We start from the raw sequence: 18,111 nt of genomic DNA, 5'->3' as shown, positions 1-18,111 counted from the left end.
ATGAATAAATAAATAAAATCTTTTTAAAAAAATAAAGATGTAGAATGACTACCATCTTCCATCGCTCCTTTTGATGTTACTCTGTGAATGCAGTATTGCATTCAGATTCAATGGAGAATCTGAAGTCCTGAGAACCAGGAGCAGTGACGTCTAAGGGCAGAAGATGGATACCCTTGCTCAAGGAAAGAGAGCAAATTCACTCTTCCTGTGATTCCTTATTTGGGCCATCGGGGGGGCGGGGGGGGGATTGGATGATGCCCACCCTCCATGGAGAGGGTGATCCTTATTCGGTCTACTGATTCAAATGCTAAATCTCTTCCAGAAACACCCCTACAGACACACCCAGAAATAATGTTACCAGTTCTCTGGGCCTCCATCAACCCAATTGAGTTGATACATAAAATTAACCATTATATTGCCACACCTCAACCTTTGGTCATCATCCTCCTGCCACCCAGCAACAGTGCGGGAGGGAAGGGGACTCCCCATTTGACCATTCTGTCAGAGAGGTAACGAAAAGGACAACTAGATGGATAAAGGGAGAGCCACGTGGGAGAAAGGAGGCGTGGGGGAGACCCCGCGTTGCAACTTCTCACCGTGGGATCTCATGTCTAACACAGGGTCCTCCATTCCTTTCAGGGGACACTTTTGGGGCAGCTTCCACATGCCAGGTACATTCACTCTGGCTGTTCTCACAACCTTGCAAATTTGCTGTTGGTAACTATTACCCTGTGTCAGGCACCTCGTTAATATTCATTATCACTCATCTTCACAACTCATCTACGTACAAAAGAGGAAAAAGGCAGAGCAGAAAGATAAGAAACTCATTCAGGGTCACCTAGCTAGTAAGTGCCATCACAGGACTTGAACCAGACTGCCCAGCACAGTGGGGAAGCCAAAAGTGGAGCCCCTGATACTGTAAGTTTTACACACACACGTACAAGCTGGTGTGTGCACACAGATGCATGCGTGGGAACCCTGCTTCCTGGACACGCATTGCTCTTTCCAAAGAACTAAGCACAAAAGGACATCTTGTAAACCGAATTACATTATTTTCCAGAAAACCTGACTTAAAAAAAAAAGACCTAAAAAGAGATGTTAGGGAAAGGCCATTGGAAAATGTGACCCTATCTTTTTTTGTGTGTAAATCTGTACGTTTTTATAGTTGGAACTTATATAACAAGAGCCACCTGGCCCCACTCCCAGCCCTGCCCCCTGCCCCTCGCCCCTGTTCTAGTGCCATCATGTGCACACTTCGAGAAGCTCAGTCTTGCCTTGGTCTGCAGTGACCTGAGGTGGGCAAGGCCCATGATTCTGGCCTTCAGGTAGGTAGGGTAGGAGGTGTCAATTGTCTTCAGGGTGGTGCACAAGGGGCGGGCTCCTGTTCTCCCCCCCATCTCCCCTCCCACCCCCAACTCCGCACCCACAGAGTGGCCAGTCATTTCTGCTAGGACTGATTATTTCAGAGTCTGTGAGATAAGCTAACACAGAAAAATAATAGAAAGTGATGCTTTCCAGTTCCAAAAATAATTATCCCTCTGTTTGTCCCCTAGGGTGGGTGGGAGGAGGAATAGGTCACCAGCCCTATATAGGGCTCATGAACATGGGAGGTCAACAGTTTTGTGGAGCCCCCCCCATGCCTATGATCCCTCATTCATCTGAGGGGAGCAGCTTTGGTGCCAGCGGTACAGCCACAGGCCCGGGTCTTTGCTCCCTGCTGCTGCCCAGCCTACTCCTCCCAGAACATCCCCCTAGGATTGCCCAGACCACAAAGGATTCCAGGCAGGGGGCCGTGGCCCCCACTTCCCAGGAACAGCTGAGCCAGCAGCTAGCAGCCACAACAGGCCAAGGCCAAGTAGTGGGTGGGGGAGGGCTTTGCTGTTAGCTCCCAGCAGGACCAAGCTCAAGGGTGAGGACTACAGCCATGTGAGCCAAGAAAGCTTAATCTGAGAGGCAACAGATGGATGAAAGGGGAAGGGAAGATGTAAGGGGTGGTGGTGTTAAATTTGTATTTTTTTTTAGTACCTACTATGTGCCAGGAACTGTAGAATGTGTTTCTACATATCTCATCCTATTTGGTCTCCACAACAAACCAATGAAATAGATATTATTCACTATTACACACAGGCTGAGTGTCCAAGGCACCACAACCAGTGTGGTCATACATGGGGTCCTGTGCTCAGAAGGAGCCCCTGCACTCAGTTGGATGTTCTGCTGTCAACACCTTGAAATTCCTAATAATTTTTTTTAAAAGATTTTATTTATTTATTCATGAGAGAGAGAGGCAGAGACACAGGCAGAGGGAGAAGCAGGCTCCATGCAGGGAGCCTGATGGAGGACTTGATCCCGGAACCCCGGGATCACACCCTGAGCCGAAAGCAGACGCTCAACCACTGAGCCACCCAGGTGTTCCCCTAATAATTTTTTAATAAAAGTTCTATATTGCCATTTCACACTAGACCCTGCAAATGTGGCAGCCAGTCCTAATTATAACCACTTTACAAAGAAACTGAAGCTCTAAGACAGATGTTGCAGGGGCGCCGGGGTGGCTCAGTTGGTTGGGTGTCCAACTCTTGGATTTGGCTCAGGTGGTGATCTCAGGGGCGTGAGATTGAGGCCTGCATCAGGCTCCGTGCTGAGCGGGAGTCTGCTTGAGATTCTCTCCTCTTCCCTCTGCCCCTCCCCCCAATACAATAAATAAATCTTTATTAAAAAAATATATTTATTTATTTGAGAGAGAGAGGGAGAGAAAGCGAGCACTCACAAGCAGGGGGAGTGGCAGAGGCAGAGGGAAAGGGAGAGGCAGGCTCCCCACTGATCAGGGACCCTGATGCGGGGTTCCATCCCTGGATCTTGGGATCATGACCTGAGGTGAAGGCAGATGCTTAACCAACTGAGCCAGCCAGGCACCCCAAAAAATAAAACTTTAAAACCGAGGCTACATACCCTGCCTACAATTACAGCTTGGAAATGGTGGACTTAGTACTTGGACCCTGGGCTGTCTGACTCCCGAGGCCATACTCCGCAGCTGAGTTGGCTGCCCTCGTGGGTACCATTCAAGCAGAGGTGTGGTATGTTAGCACAGTGGTTCTCAAAGTTTGTTTGTTTGTTTGTTTGTTTTTTGAAGATTTTATTTATTTGAGAGAGAGTGAGAGAGCACAAGTGGGGGGGGGGCAGAGCGAGAAGTAGGCTCCCAAGTGAGCAGGCAGCCCTAATGTGGGGCTCGATCCCAGGACCCCAGGATTATGACCTGAGCCGAAGGCAGATGCTTAACTGACCAAGTCATGCAGGCTCCTGGTAGTCCATGTTTCAACAGGCCCTCCAGATGATTCTGATGCGACCCAGGTTTGTGAGCTCCTGAGCTGAAAGATGGTAGAAGAGCACAGGGAGGGAGAGAGAGAAAGTGTGTTTGGGGGGCTTGGTCTGCAAGGATAGGGAGGATGGCCAGGTGGGGCTGAATGAAAAGGTGACATTTGAGCATAGATGTGAGGGTGAGGAGGCACTCCCTGGGCTCCTGGGGTGGGGGAGTGTGAGGCCTGCAGGGGTGCCCACCGGCAGGAGTGTGCCTGTTGAGTCTGAGGAGCAGTAATGAGCCTGCTGGGGTTGAGACAAGCCACATTCACCAAGCCTCTGGATCTGAATCCCCTGGTTCTTCCTTATTCCATCCCTGTGACTGTTGCCTGGGGAGACAATTTGGGAACAGTCACCCAAGCAGGACAGATGAGGGGCTGTTTCTCTCTCTGGGCAATCATACCCTTCAAGGAGGAGATGAGAGGACCCCGCCGAAGGTGCTGCTTCAAGATAGACAGATCAGGCCTCGTTAAAAAGCTGACGCTCTGTGGCCAAGTTCTTGGATGAGGTACTCTTCCTTCCTGGAGGGCAGCCCCCAAGGACCCATCAAGAGATATTTTCATTAGGTCTCGAGGGTGCCTCGAGCTCCGAGAAATAACATGGGAGACCCTGGGATGCATTCTGCTGCAGGGACAGCAGGTCTGTTGTCTCAAGGTTTTTTTTTCTTTTTTTTTTTCAAAATTTCAAGGCCATCACCCAGCATGAAATCGCAGGAGAAAAAAAGATTGAGGGGATCCCTGGGTGGCTCAGCGGTTTGGCGCCTGCCTTTGGTCCAGGGCCTGATCCTGGAGTCCCGGGATCAAGTCCCACGTCAGGGCTCCTGGCATGGAGCCTGCTTCTCCCTCCTCCTGTGTCTCTGCCTCTCTCTCTCTCTCTCTCTCTCTCTCTCTCTCTCTCTCTTTCTCTCTATCATAAATAAATATTAAAAAAAAAAGATTGACATAGTTGACCAGCCTGGCTTCACCCTCCTCCTCAGAAGCAGACTCATATCCTAGAGAGGTCCCTGAGCTCTTTTTTGTCCCATTCCCTTTGTCTTCTCATTCCTATGCTCAGCCCTGGTGCAGAATCTGTGCCTTGCTCCATTGGACCCCAGCGCTGTGGGGAGAAGGGAGGAAAGGGAAGAACTATTAAGGGTGTAGGATAGATAGACTTGGCCAAGGATTATATGAGGTGGTGTGATGTGAAGGGAAATGGTTGGGCACCTGGATAACATGAGCCATCGGTTTGAGTGCCGACTCTGTTGGAGAGTATATTAAGTGCACTCTGTGCGTTGTCCAATTTAATTCCTCATTATACCCATTTTATAGATGTGAAAACTGAGCCTCATCTAGGATAGCACTTGCCTCAGGCCACAGTTAGCAAGTGGTGAATTTGGGTTGGAAACCCAAGCCTGACTGAATCTATGACACTAGGGGTCCTTAAACCTGAGCATATATTAGAATCACCAGGAATGCTTGTTAAACTACAGATTACTAGGGCCCTACCTCCAGGGTTTCTGATTCAGTAGGTTGGGGTGGGATCCAAGAATCTGCATTTCTAATCATCACGTTCCTGAGTGATGCAACAGCTGACGCTGTTGATCCAGGCATCACACTTTGGAGACCAGTGCATCCCCATACACCAGTGGTTTTCAACCCTGGTTGTGCATTGGAATCACCTGAGCACTTCAAAATTCTGGTACCAGCTTGCTCTCCACTCTGAAACTGAGTGCACCACTCTAGTGGCGTCTGGACTTTGGCATTAAAAAAAAAAGCCCCCAGGGTGTCTCTTATGTACAGCCAGGGATGAGACCAACACTCCAAAGTTTGTCAATAGGGAATACAGGAGAAGTAGCAGGTTTCTGGAGGAAATAATAGTCCCTTTTCACTAATATACCGAAATATAATGACTTCTGCTTCAAGCTCAAAATCCTCAGCATTAGGAGCCAATCTACTCAGGCCCAGCCAGATGTTAACTGAGTTTCCTCTTCGGGCTGGGTGCTTGTTCACCTGAGTGAGGACCCACTGGGGCCAGCAGGTTGATAGGGAATGACCAGGTGGAACTCCACTGAGAAGTTGATGATAGGTCTACCTTGCAACCAGGCATTTTTCTTACAAGAATCTGTGACAATTTCACCTAAGTTTGCAGGAGCATGTTTTATGACAAAGTCCTCACACAATTATGCAACGGAAATGTATTTGAAATTGCCTAAATGGTTATTTATAGGTGGGATTTGCTCAAGCATTTGATGTACTTTTAAGAAGTCTGCATTCAGTTGGATTACCTTTGAAAAGTGCTTTTAAAATGGGGAGTTTGCCATTCCCATTTGAAGTCAATGTTGAGAAAGAGTGCTTTGCATTACCTTAAAGTGATAGTGCTTTTTCAGAAGGCTGGCATTGTTTATAAGGATGTTTATAAGGATGATATCTGGTGATTAATTGTTAAGGAATTAACCGGGGGGGCTTATGGCTACTGCCTTAGAGCAGCGCTTAGAGCAGGCCTGAGAGCAGGGAAGTAACAAAACAAAACTAGGAAAGTTGAATTTCTCAATTCATTGGCTCTCACCAAGATCTAAAAAAAATCAAACCAGTGATGACTGGCTGGAGGAGAAAGAGAAATTGGAATGATGGAATGGTAGAGCCTCAGGCTTGGAGAAGAAGGCATCTAGACCAGGAAAGTCAAGTTCAGTGACTCCGGAATCCTAGATGAGTGAGGGACAAGCATGTGCACCACCTTGACAGAGCAGCTGATTGTCCCATCCACGAAGATGGGCCCCATGCTGCTGAATCGTCTGAGTTTTCTAGACGAGACAGAAATCAAGATTTTATTTTATTTATTTATTTATTTATTTATTTATTTATTTATTTATGATAGTCACAGAGAGAGAGAGAGAGAGAGAGAGAGAGAGGCAGAGACACAGGCAGAGGGAGAAGCAGGCTCCATGCACCGGGAGCCCGACGTGGGATTCGATCCTGGGTCTCCAGGATTGCGCCCTAGGCCAAAGGCAGGCACTAAACCACTGCGCCACCCAGGGATCCCAGAAATCAAGATTTTAAAAAAGTTTGTTTGTTTGTTTGTTTATTCATGAGAGACAGAAAAAGGTAGAGACATAGGCAGAGGGAGAAGCAGGCTCCCCGTGGGGAGCCCAATGTGGGACTCGATCCGAGGACCGCGGGATCACGCCTTGAGCTGAAGGCAGATGCTCAACCACAGAGCCACTCAGGCATCCTAGAAATCAAGATTTTAACATAAACTTTTCCGATTTTAAAATACTTGCTTAAATACAGTCATACAGTGTAGGCCAGAAGACTGAAGTACAGAAGACTGTACTTAGACAAACATCAATGAGTCTGTCCAACTTCATGGTTTTATGGAGGAGGAGACATGTTCTACAGGGTGTACTCAGTTATCAGTTTAAATAAAAGTAGTCAGCTGTGAGCTCCTTTGCCTTTAAGGTGCTCTCACAGCCTGGTGAGGAAAAGGCAGGGAGCAGGGGCAGGTTTTGATGGAGTTGGACACCGGAGGCTGTGAGGACAGAGAAGGGGTGGTTGCACCCAGCCTGGGACCAGAAGGACGTCCCCCTGAGGAGGAACTCTCAGTTGAATCTCGATGGGAGAATAGGGGTCGGCCACTTGGAACAGCTGGAAGAGGGCACAGCTTGGGCAAAGACCCAGGGACGGGTATGTTTGGAGAACGGCAAGAGATGGCGAGACTGACCCCAGGTACGGAACAGGAGGGTCTCAGGTTGACGAGCAACGGGAGACTTTGATATGGCTGGAACTCTTATCCACACCCCAGAATGTATCCTCACCGTGGTGCAGGGAAAAGATGAGCTAAGTGTCTGAGAATCTGAGAGTGGGGCTCAGCCAAGGCTGGAGAAAAGGGTGACAATGTCAGGTGATGAAGTATAGTTTTGGCTTTTATTTTTTTCCTACTTGCTCTGAAATGAGCATTCCAAACTCTGTCATCATAACCCCTGAAAGGCTGCCTGATTCCTCCGTGGAAATGGCTCATTCTGCTTTTAACAGCTCCCAGTGCTTTGAGTGGATGGATCTTTATATTTCAATAATCAACGTGATTTCCCTTCGGTAACCTTGGCATTCATTGCACCTGCCTGGGGATGCTTTCTTTTTCAGTCCCGATGCCTTAGACTTTGGAGGAGGGGAGGCAGTAGAAGGAATTCAGATTATTTTTCTATGCTATCCTGTGTTTGAGGGCAGTTCCCTTTTTCTGTTCACATTATCACTAGATTTGGATGAGAGTAAAGGTGGTCCCATTTGTCTTGCCGGGTTAGTTGTCTCTGCGGCTTCTTTAAGTTTTGAAGTCCTACTGTCTTCAGAGTTTTCTTGGCACTGTGATAGACCGATGGGACTCAGAGTCTGTTCCGGCTCTCATAAACCTTACAAACCTTGAGAAGAGAGCCGTGTGGATCAAAGTCATGACAGAGTGAAAAAGAGGGGCCTCAAGATGTACATAGCAGGGAGTGAAGAGTCTGATTCCTTTTATTGTTTGCGAAACTGATGCCACCAGCAAACATTATGTCCCACCATCTTTTTAATTAAAAGAGAAGAAATCACCCTTATGGTTATCACAGCATTATTTATAATAACCAAGATATAGGGCAACCTTACTGTCCACTGACAGATGAATGAATAAAGAAGATGCGATGCGTAAATACACAGGTACACACAGACAATAGAATATTACTCAGACATAAAGAAGAATGAGATCTTGTCACTTGTGCCAACATGGATGGACCTAGAGGGTATATGCTAAGTGACAAAAGTTAGACAGAGAAAGACAAATATATATATATATATATATGGTTTCACTTACATGCAGAACCTAAAAACAAAACAAATGAACAAACAAAAGCAGAAACAGACCCATAAATACAGAGAACAAACTGGTGGTTGCCAGAGAGGAGGAGGGTGGAAGGAGGGGCAAAAAGGGTAAAAGGGAGTAGGAGATACAGGCTTCCAATTATGGAATGAACAAGTCAGGAGGATAAAAGGTATGGCATAGGGAATGTAGTCACTGGAATTGTAATAGTGTTATACGGTGACAGATGGGACCTATACTTGTGGTGAGCATAGCGTAACATAGAGTTGTTGAATCATTATGTTGTGCACCTGAAACTAGTGTAACAATGTGTATCAGCTATACTCCAATTAAAAAAAAAGAGTCAAAAAATAAAAAGAGAAGGAATTGAGATAAAATTCAGATTACATAAAATTCACCATTTAAACTGCTTTTAAGTGTACATTTCAGGGATTTCAGTTCAATGTTGTACAGCCATCCTCTCTATCTAGTTCCAGAACATAATCATTACCTCCAAAAGAAACTCCATACTCATTAAACAGTCATTCCTCATTTTCCCTTTCCCTAACCCTTGGCAAACACTCATCTACTTCCTGTCTCTATGGATTTACCTGTTCTGAACATTTCATAGAAATGGAATCATACAGTATATCACCTTTGTGTCTGGTTTATTTCACTTAGCAGCTTTCAAGGTTCATCCATGTTGCAATATGTATCAGTACTCCATTGTTTTTTATGGCTAAGTGATATTCCATTGTATAGATATATTACATCATGATTATCCATTCATCAGTTGATGGACATATGAGTCATTTCCACCTTTTGGCTATTGTGACTAGTGCTGCTACAAACTACTGTATGCCAATTTTTTGAGTGCCTGTTTTCCATTCTTTAGGGGTATATACCAAGGAATGGAATTGCTGGCAGACATGGTAATTCTATATATAGCTTTTCAAGGAACTGCCAAGTTATTTTACACAGAGGCTGAACAATTTTATCCTTTTTTAAAAAAGATTTTATTTATTTATTCATGAGAGACACAGAGGGAGAGGCAGAGACATAGGCAGAGAGAGAAGCAGGCTCCACGCAGGGAGCCCAGTGTGGGACTCAATCCCAGGACTCCAGGATCATGCCCTGAGCCAAAGGCAGACACTCAACCGCTAAGCCACCCAGGCATCCCGAGGCTGAACCATTTTACATTCCCACTAGTGATGCCTAAGATTCCAATTTTTCCAAATGCTCACCAACACTTATTATTGTCTTTTTGATTATAGCCACTGTAGTGTGTGTAAAGGGGTATCTCATGGTTCTGATTTTCATTTCCCTAGTGACTAATGATGTTGAACATCTTTTCATGTGCTTGTTGGCCATTTCTTTGGAGAAATGTCTGTTCAAGCCCTGTGTTCATTATTTTAATTGGGTTGTCTTTTTGTTGTTGAGTTGTAAGGATTCTTCATATATTCTGGATATTAGACTCATAGATACACAATTCACAAATACTTCCTCCTACTCTGTGGGTTGTCTTTCTTTTTTGTGATAATATCCTTTCATGTGCAATAGTTTTAAATTTTGATGAAATTCATCTCTGTTTTCTTTTGTTGCTTGTGCTTTGGGTGTTATATTTAAGAAACTGTTGCCTAATCTAAGGGAAAAAACTTAAACCTATGTTTCCTTCTAAGAGTTCAATAGTTTTAGTTCTTACATTTAGGTCTTCGATCCATTTAGAATTAATTTTTGTAGATGGTGTGAGGTAGGGATCCAACTTCATTATTTTGCATATGGATATCCAGTTGTTCCACTACCATTTGTCGAAAACACTATTCTTTCACCATTGGGTGGTCTTGGGACCCTTGTTGAATATCAATTGATTCTAAATAGATGTATGGATTTATTTCTGGATACTTAATTCTATTCCATTGATTGATCTACCCATACATGTCCTTATGTCAGTACCACAATATTTAGGTTATTGTGTTTTTATAGTAAGTTTTAACATCAAGAATTATGAGAACTCCAACTTCATTCTTTTTCAAGATTGTTTAGACTATTTGGGGGTCCCTTACACTTTCATATAAATTTCAAGATAAGCCTGTCCATTTCTGCTAAAAAGGCAGATGGAATTTTGATAGAGATTGCACTGAAGGTCAATTTGGAGAGTGTTGCCATCTTAGCAATATTAAGTGTTCCAGTTCATGAACACAAGATGTCTTTCCATTTATTTAATTTTTCCTTAATTTTTTTCAACAACATTTTTGTAGTTTTGAGTATACAAGCCTTACAAGTTTTTGGTTAAATTTATTCCTAAGTCTTACACTTTTTTGGTTAAATTTATTCTTTTTGAAACTATCGTGAATGGAATTGTCATTTTAACTTCTTTTTTGGATTGTTCCTTGCTAGTGTATAGAAACACAGCTGATTATATGTATTGATCCTGTAACTTTACTGGAGTTGCTTATTAGCTGTAATAGTTTTTTCAGTGTGTGAATTCTTTAGGATTTTTCTATATGTAAGATCATGTCATCTATAAATATAGTTTTACTTCTTCCTTTCCAATCTGGATGCCTTTTTCCCTCTCGTCTAACTGCAAGAACTTTCTGGCTACAATACTGAATAGTAGTGGCAAGAATGGACTTCCTTGTCTACTTCTTAGGGGGGATCTTAGGAGGAAAGCATCAATCTGAGTGTGATGTTAGCAAAGGGTTTTTCATAGGTGCCTTTGTAAAGGTTGAGGAGAGTTTTGTTTGTTGAGTTTTTATCATGAAAGAGTATTGGGTTGCTTTTTCAGATGATTTTTCTGTATCTATTGAGACGGTCATGTAGCTTTTATTTTTCTATTAATATGGTACTGGCCACATGATAATGATTTAGTAAATATTTATTGAGCTAATGATATTCATGCTAACACCCTAACAACATCAGAGCAATATTTTAGTTGTGCGTTTATGTGTTGTTGGTTTGTTGTTGTTTCTATGGCATCTAAGTTAGATTGCCATCAATTGTGACTTATTTCTTCCAGGGGACCTACAACAACCTCTTAGAAGTGCCTGTCTAGGGGTTCAGGTAGCTGAACTTCTCCAGGTCAGACCAGTACTGACAACTATACAGGAATCCAATGACCTTGACCTTTTAAACATTTGCACTAGCAAAACCAGACAACAGATCTTTGCCTTCCAAATGTTCAGGTCTAAAATGGTAACATTGAGTCCTGAGTGCATTATGCCTTGGAAAGCTACAAAGAGTTAATTCCCAGAAGCCATTCCTATTAATCTTGGTGTCTGGATAAAAACTAAATTTGGGACCTCAATTACCTGATCGAGTCCCATGTAGACTCAGCCGGCAGTAATATTGATGAGGATGGCAATCATTTCTCCCACTTGGAGACCCAATTGCAATCCCATCCTAAGCAATCTGTCCTTCAAGTGCATAGAGAAGTGGGCATTATTTTTTCTCTTTTCTTATGTTCTAGAAAGAATTTTTGGTTCCCAAATCCTTAACCATTGGTGTACCAAAATACAACCCTACTTGACTGAAAGAGGTAAATAATTCCACTAACCTCTGAATTGTCTATCACAGTTCAGGAAGCACTTTATCATTACGTTGTTTCAATCAGTCCTTGTCACTGTATGTTGAGTGTGACCATGCCCCTTTGTCAGGTGAGGAAACTGACTCAGGAACTTGACTTTCTGGCTCAGGTTGTTCTTGTTTCTCTAGGCTGCAGAGGGCTTTATTAAATAGGTGCAGCTGCTTTCAAAGGGCCACAGACAGAAAACCAAAACTTTTCCTTGGTTCAGCAGTGTGTGAGAGTGATGTAGGACAAAGTCGGATTGAAAGGCTGCATGAGGGGTTCCTGGGTGGCTCAGTTGGTTAAGCATCTGCCTTCAGCTCAGGTCATGATCCCAGGGTCCTGGGATCGAGCCCCTCATTGGGCTCCCTGCTCAGTAGTGGGCCTGCTCTCCTTTCCCCTCTGCCCCTCACTTGTGCTTGCTCTGTCTCTAGTGCTCTTTCTCTCAAATAAATAAATAAAACCTTAAAAAAAAAAGAAAAGAAAGAAAGCCTGCGTGAGAGGAGAGAGAAGGATCTTGAAAACAGCTGGAATGGGCACTTTTGGTAGGTAGAACAATACCGCCATTGGACATCGAACATCTCCACCCCTCAAGCAGAGGCTTGTGTCATGGAGTTCCACTTATCTGTAGTTCCCCTATGCTGATCCTTGTCTTGATCTCCCTGGTGAATTACTGGTGGCATGTTTTCGACCCCAAGCCCCCTGGTGCACCTCTGGTCACCTGGACAGCAAGCATCTATCTGGTCAGAGAGCATGAATTCTGCTGAGTAGATGTCTAACCAAAACACATTGTGAAAGCAAATCCTCATCAAAAAATTGTTTCGTAGGGGCACCTGGGTAGCTCATTTGGTTAAGTGTCCAACTTTTGATTTCAGCTCAGGTCATGATCTCAGGGTCATGAGATTGAGCCCCTTGTCAGGCTTTGTGCTGGGAACAGAGTCTGCTTAAGATTCTCTCTCTCTCTCTTAAAAAAAAAAAAAGTCAAAGGTCAAGCAATGATGGCAAAGGTCATGCACCTAAGAAAAGATTAGGAGCCTTCTCCAGGCTGTGTTCCAAGATCAGCTTCATGTTTCCTATTCTCTTTTACCTCTTGTCATTGAACAGAGGGAAGGAGAATGAGACCTGATGAAATCTTTTGTTCATGTATTCCTTTGCATTAATTCTATATTCCTTTGCTTAATAAATATGCATTAAGTAGCTACTGTGTGTCAGGCCTGTGCTAGGCATGGGAGACAAAACAATGAGCAAGTCAGACATGGTCTTTGACTTCGTGAACTTGGGAGTCTAGTAGGGGAAGAAAAACCCAAATTAAATAAGCAAATAAATAATTGCAAATCCAAACATAGTCCTAAGAGGAAAGTAAACAAGGCCCATCTGCTAGAGAGCAAAAGAGGGAGACTTAATTGGATTTGGCGGTCAGAAAAACATCTCTTTGAAGACATGACATGTAAATTCTATTTTAAAGGTAAGAAGAAATTCAAACAAGGAGCAAGGGAAAGAGTATTCTGTCCAAAGTGTAAGGAACAGCACATGCAAAGGCCCTGAGGTAGCAAAGAGATTACAGTCTTCAAGAAAATGAAAGAAATCCACTGTGGCTAATGTGTGGACAACAAGGAAGAGAATGGCAGGAGATAAGTCAGAGAGGTAGGCAGGGGCCAGATCATGTAAAGTTTTGTGTCTCCTCCCAAGCCTCTTACTGCCCCATCCCAGCAAGACCTTAAAAGAGTATGTTCAATGTAAATAGGTTCAGGCCAATAGCACACAGGGAAAGTGAGCAGTGGGATGATGGAATTATTGTCTCAATTCTTTACCCTTCTGTATTCTATATCCATACCCTTGCCATGACCTCTTGATTTTGGGCTTGACCTTGGGGACTGCTTTGGATAATGGTATGTGAAGGCAGCAAAGGCTAGATATATGCTTATGCAATTGAGTATATTTCCTCTTACGTCTCTCTTTTGTCACTGAAAGAACAAGACTCAAGGAGTCCAAGGAAGATGAGAGACATCAAGAGCCGACAGGAAGAATGGAGGGAAGCCCCACCAGGCCTAGCTGAAGGTAGTGTGCCATTGAGTTTTTGTTTTTTGCCCATTGAGTTCTTTGGGAGGTTTGTTATATGGTGCTATTCTGGCAGTAGCTGACCGATACAAACAGGATGGTGAGGACTTCTCTGAGGAATGATTGACAGGAAGAAGGTATTTAGTCTAGAGAATCAAAGACTGAAAAGGAACTAAGGTCTGTCATGGCAGAAAGATTCGATTTGTTCTTTGTGACTCGGAAGCCCATGTGTGAGATCAATGGGTTGATATATAGGAAAGCAGTTTGAACTAGACGTAGGAAAGAACTTTTTTATTAACTAAAATGCTGGGAAAGTGGAATGCATTATCCTGGAGACTATTTTTCACCACTAGAGGGCATGAAAACATAATGGAGTGCCCTACTGTGTGCCAGAATCTCGCATGTTTTTTTTTTCTTTTATTTTGTAATAATTTTGATTAAAAAAAAATCTATCTGTGAGATAAGCATTATTTTAAAGATAAAGGAATCGAGGTTCAGAGAACGTAAGAAATCTGTAGAAGTATGGGTAGAGCCAGTAAGCTGCAGAGGCAGAATTTGAACCCACAGCTCTGTGGTACTAAAACCCTAACGACTGAGAAGCTGGTTTCCAGAGATGGTTTTAAGAAGATTCAAGTGCTGAATGGGGAGGAGTGCCTGGAACCCAGGCCCCAAAGCCATCCCTGTTCAAAGATTAAGTTTTCTTTAGTGTTTGGCAAGTTTTCAGTGGAGGTGGGGCGGAGGAGGGGAAAGGAGAAATGTATTGAGTTCTTCGTCAACCTAAATTCATTCAATTTAAATAGCTTCTCTCTATTCTGACATTCTGTTTTCTCAATTCGTTAAAAAAAAATCAAACAAGGATATTAGTTTTATAAACTCTTCATTTAGCAAAATAAGAAGCTCTCAACCTTGTCAGGCTCCCTAGATATTTTGGAATGATTTGGGCAATGAAACCTAGAAGTCCAGAAGCCACTCTCTGGGTGACCTCCAACATCTTTTTCAGCTCTGAATGGTTATAACATTTTTTTTTTTTTTTGAGTCTAAAGGTCAAGCCACTGGCTCCAGGGCCTTGGGAATCTGCATTGCTTCCAGGCCAAGGGAGAGGTGGCTCATCCTAACTCAGAGGAGAGCCGGGGCTCCTAATCACAGCCAGCTTTTCTCTCACTCTGGCCCATTTTGCTGATTCCACGGTAGTAGGGCTGCCGTGTCCCCTCTGAGCAGCCGCATCCTAGCTGTAAGGGTCTCCATCACAGTGTCACAAGGGCAAGGGTATGGCTTGTCTGAGTGACCATGCGAGGTGGACACCTGCTAAACAGCTAACCAGAGCTGTGTTGCTGCTGCTGGAGTTTGGCAGAAACCTGGGCCCCACCCCTCATCACTCAGGACTTGGAGTCAAATGTTTTCCTTTAGAGAAAGGCTTGGGATGGGAGTGGGGGTGGGGTGGGGGTGAGGGTGGGGCAGCCTCTTTAGCCACAGATGAAGGTCATTAGAAGGGGCTTCTGGGAGGCTGCAATCCTGTATGCTTTTTCTTTTCTTTTCTTTTCTTTTCTTTTCTTTTCTTTTCTTTTCTTTTCTTTTCTTTTCTTTCTTTTCTTTTCTTTTCTTTTCTTTTCTCTTTTCTTTTCTTTCTTTTCTTTTCTTTCTTTTCTTTTCCTTTCTGTCCTTTCCTTTCCTTTTTTTTTAAGCTCAATAGAGTTATAATTTCTATACCATACAATCCATCCATTTAAAGTGTAGGATTCAGTAATTTTTAGTATCTTCACAGATTGGTACACTGTCACTATGGCCAATCTTGGAATATTTTCATGATTTCAAAAAGAAATCCCATACCTGTTAGCTCCTACTCCTCCATCCACACCCTTACCCTGTATCCCCTAGCCCTAAATAACCACTAATCTGCTTTCTGTCTCTATAGATAATTTTTCTAATTTGGACTTTTCATATAAATGGAGTCATACAATGGTCTCTTGTGACTGGCTTCTTTCACTCAATGTAATAGTTTCCAGGTTCATCAATTTTATAACATGAGTCAATACTTCTTTTTTTTTTTTTCAGATTTTATTTTTTAGAATAAATTTAGGTTTCGTGGAAAAACTAAGCAGAAGGTACGGAGAGTTAAATGTACCTCTTGGCCTTCCCTTGACCCAAACCAGACTCCCTTACTATCAATACCCCACACCAGAGTGATACGTTTGTTATAATAGAGGAACCTACTTTGACACATCATCACCCAGACTCCATAGTTTGTTTGTTTTTTTCTTTAAAGATTTTATTTGTTTATTCATGAGAGACACAGAGAGAGGCAGAGACACAGGCAGAGGGAGAAGCAGGCTCCATGCACGGAGGCCGATGTGGGACTCGATACCCAGACTCCAGGATCAGGCCCTGAGCTGAAGGTGGTGCTAAACTGCTGAGCCACTGGGGTTGCCCCGGACTCCATAGTTTACGTTAGGATTCACTCTTTGTGTTGTACATTCTGTGGATTTGGGCAAGTGTATAATGATGTCTATCTACCATGATAGAATCATACAGGATAGTTCCACTGATCCTCTATGTTCCAACTATTTCTCTCTCCTACTAGCCCCCAACCCTTGCCAACCACAGATCTTTTTACTGTCTCCATTGTTTTGTGTTTTCCAAAATGTTACCTACCTAGAATTATATACTATGTAACCTTTCCCAATTGGCTTCTTTCACGTAATAACATGTCTTTTGATGACTTGATAGCTCATTTCTTTTTAGCCTTGAATAACATTCCATTGTCCGGATGGACTGCAGTGGATTTATCTGTTCACTTCCTCAAGGCCATCTTGGTTGCTTCCAAGTTTGGGTAATTATGAATAAGGCTGCTATAATTCCTTTTCACGGTCGAATAATATTCCATTATATGGACATATACCACATTTTGTTTATCCTTTCTTTTTTAAAAAACATTTTATTCATTTATTTTGAAAGTGAGAGAGAGAGAGAGAGAGCAGGCTTTGGGTGCAGAGGCAGAGAGAGAGAGAGAGAGAGAGAGAATCTCAAGCCAACTCCACACTGAGGCACAGAGCCTGATGCAGGGCTTGGTCTCATGTCCCTGAGATTGTGACCTGAACTGAAATCAAGAGTCAGAGGCTTAACTGACTCAGCCACCCAGATACTGCTTATCCCTTCATCATTTGATAAACATTTGGATTATTTCCACATTTTGCTACTGTGACTAATGCAGTCATAAACATTGCTGTACACGTTTTTGAGGATGTATTTTCAATTCTTTGGGGGTATATACCTAGGAGTAGGATTGCTGTGTCATATGCTAACTCTATGTTTAATCATCTTGAGAAGAGCCAGACTGTTTTCCAAACTGTTCACACTGTTTCACATTCCCACCAGCAGTGTGTGAGGGTTCTAATTTCTCTGCATCCTCAATAACACTTGTTATTGTCTGATTCTTTTATTCTAGCCATCCTAGTAGGTGTGAAGTGGTATCTTTATTTTGCATCTCCCTGATGGCTGATGATGTAGAGCATTTTTTCATGTGCTTATTGGACAATTGTGTATCTTCCTTGGGGAAATGTCTATTCAGATCATTTGCCCACTTTTTAAATTGAGTTGTATTTTTATTATTGAGTTGTGAGAGTTCTTTATACATTTAGGATTTAAGCTGCTAATTAGAATATATAATTTACAAATATTTTCTCCCATCCATCCACTCTTATGTAGTGCTTGCTTCCCCTTCCCTGCCTTCAGAAAAGGTGGAAACTGCGAGTGTAGAATTTTAATTTGTTTTTGAAATCTCATTCACTTCTGGGTCTAGACCCCAAACAACTGAAACTGGAAACTCAGATATTTGTACACCAATGTTTAGAGTAGCATTATTCACAGTGAACAAGATGTTGAAACAATCCAAATGTCCACTGACATATGAATGGGTAATAAGAATGTAGTGGATACACACACACACACACACAATGGAATATAATTCAACCTTTAAAAAGTATGAAATTTGGGCAGCCCAGGTGGCTCAGCGGTTTAGCACCACCTTTGGCCCAGGGCCTGATCCTGGAGACCTGGGATGGAGTCCCACATCAGGCTCTCTGCATGGAGCGTGCTTCTCCCTCTGCCTGTGTCTCTGTCTCTGTCTCTTTCTCTGTGTGTCTCCCATGAATAAATAAAATCTTAAAAAATAAAAAAATTAAAAGTATGAAATTTCTAATGCATGCTACAACACGGATGGATCTTGAAGGTATCATGGTAAATGAAATGAGCCAGACACAAATGGACAAATACTGTATGATGCCATTTCTATGAGGTACCACATTATTAAATTCATAGAGACAGGAAGTAGAATGGTGGGTGCC

Source organism: Vulpes lagopus, chromosome 12 (assembly GCF_018345385.1).
Source record: "Vulpes lagopus strain Blue_001 chromosome 12, ASM1834538v1, whole genome shotgun sequence".
NCBI classification, from domain to species: Eukaryota; Metazoa; Chordata; class Mammalia; order Carnivora; family Canidae; genus Vulpes; species Vulpes lagopus.
Note: the sequence above shows the minus strand (reverse complement) of the source record.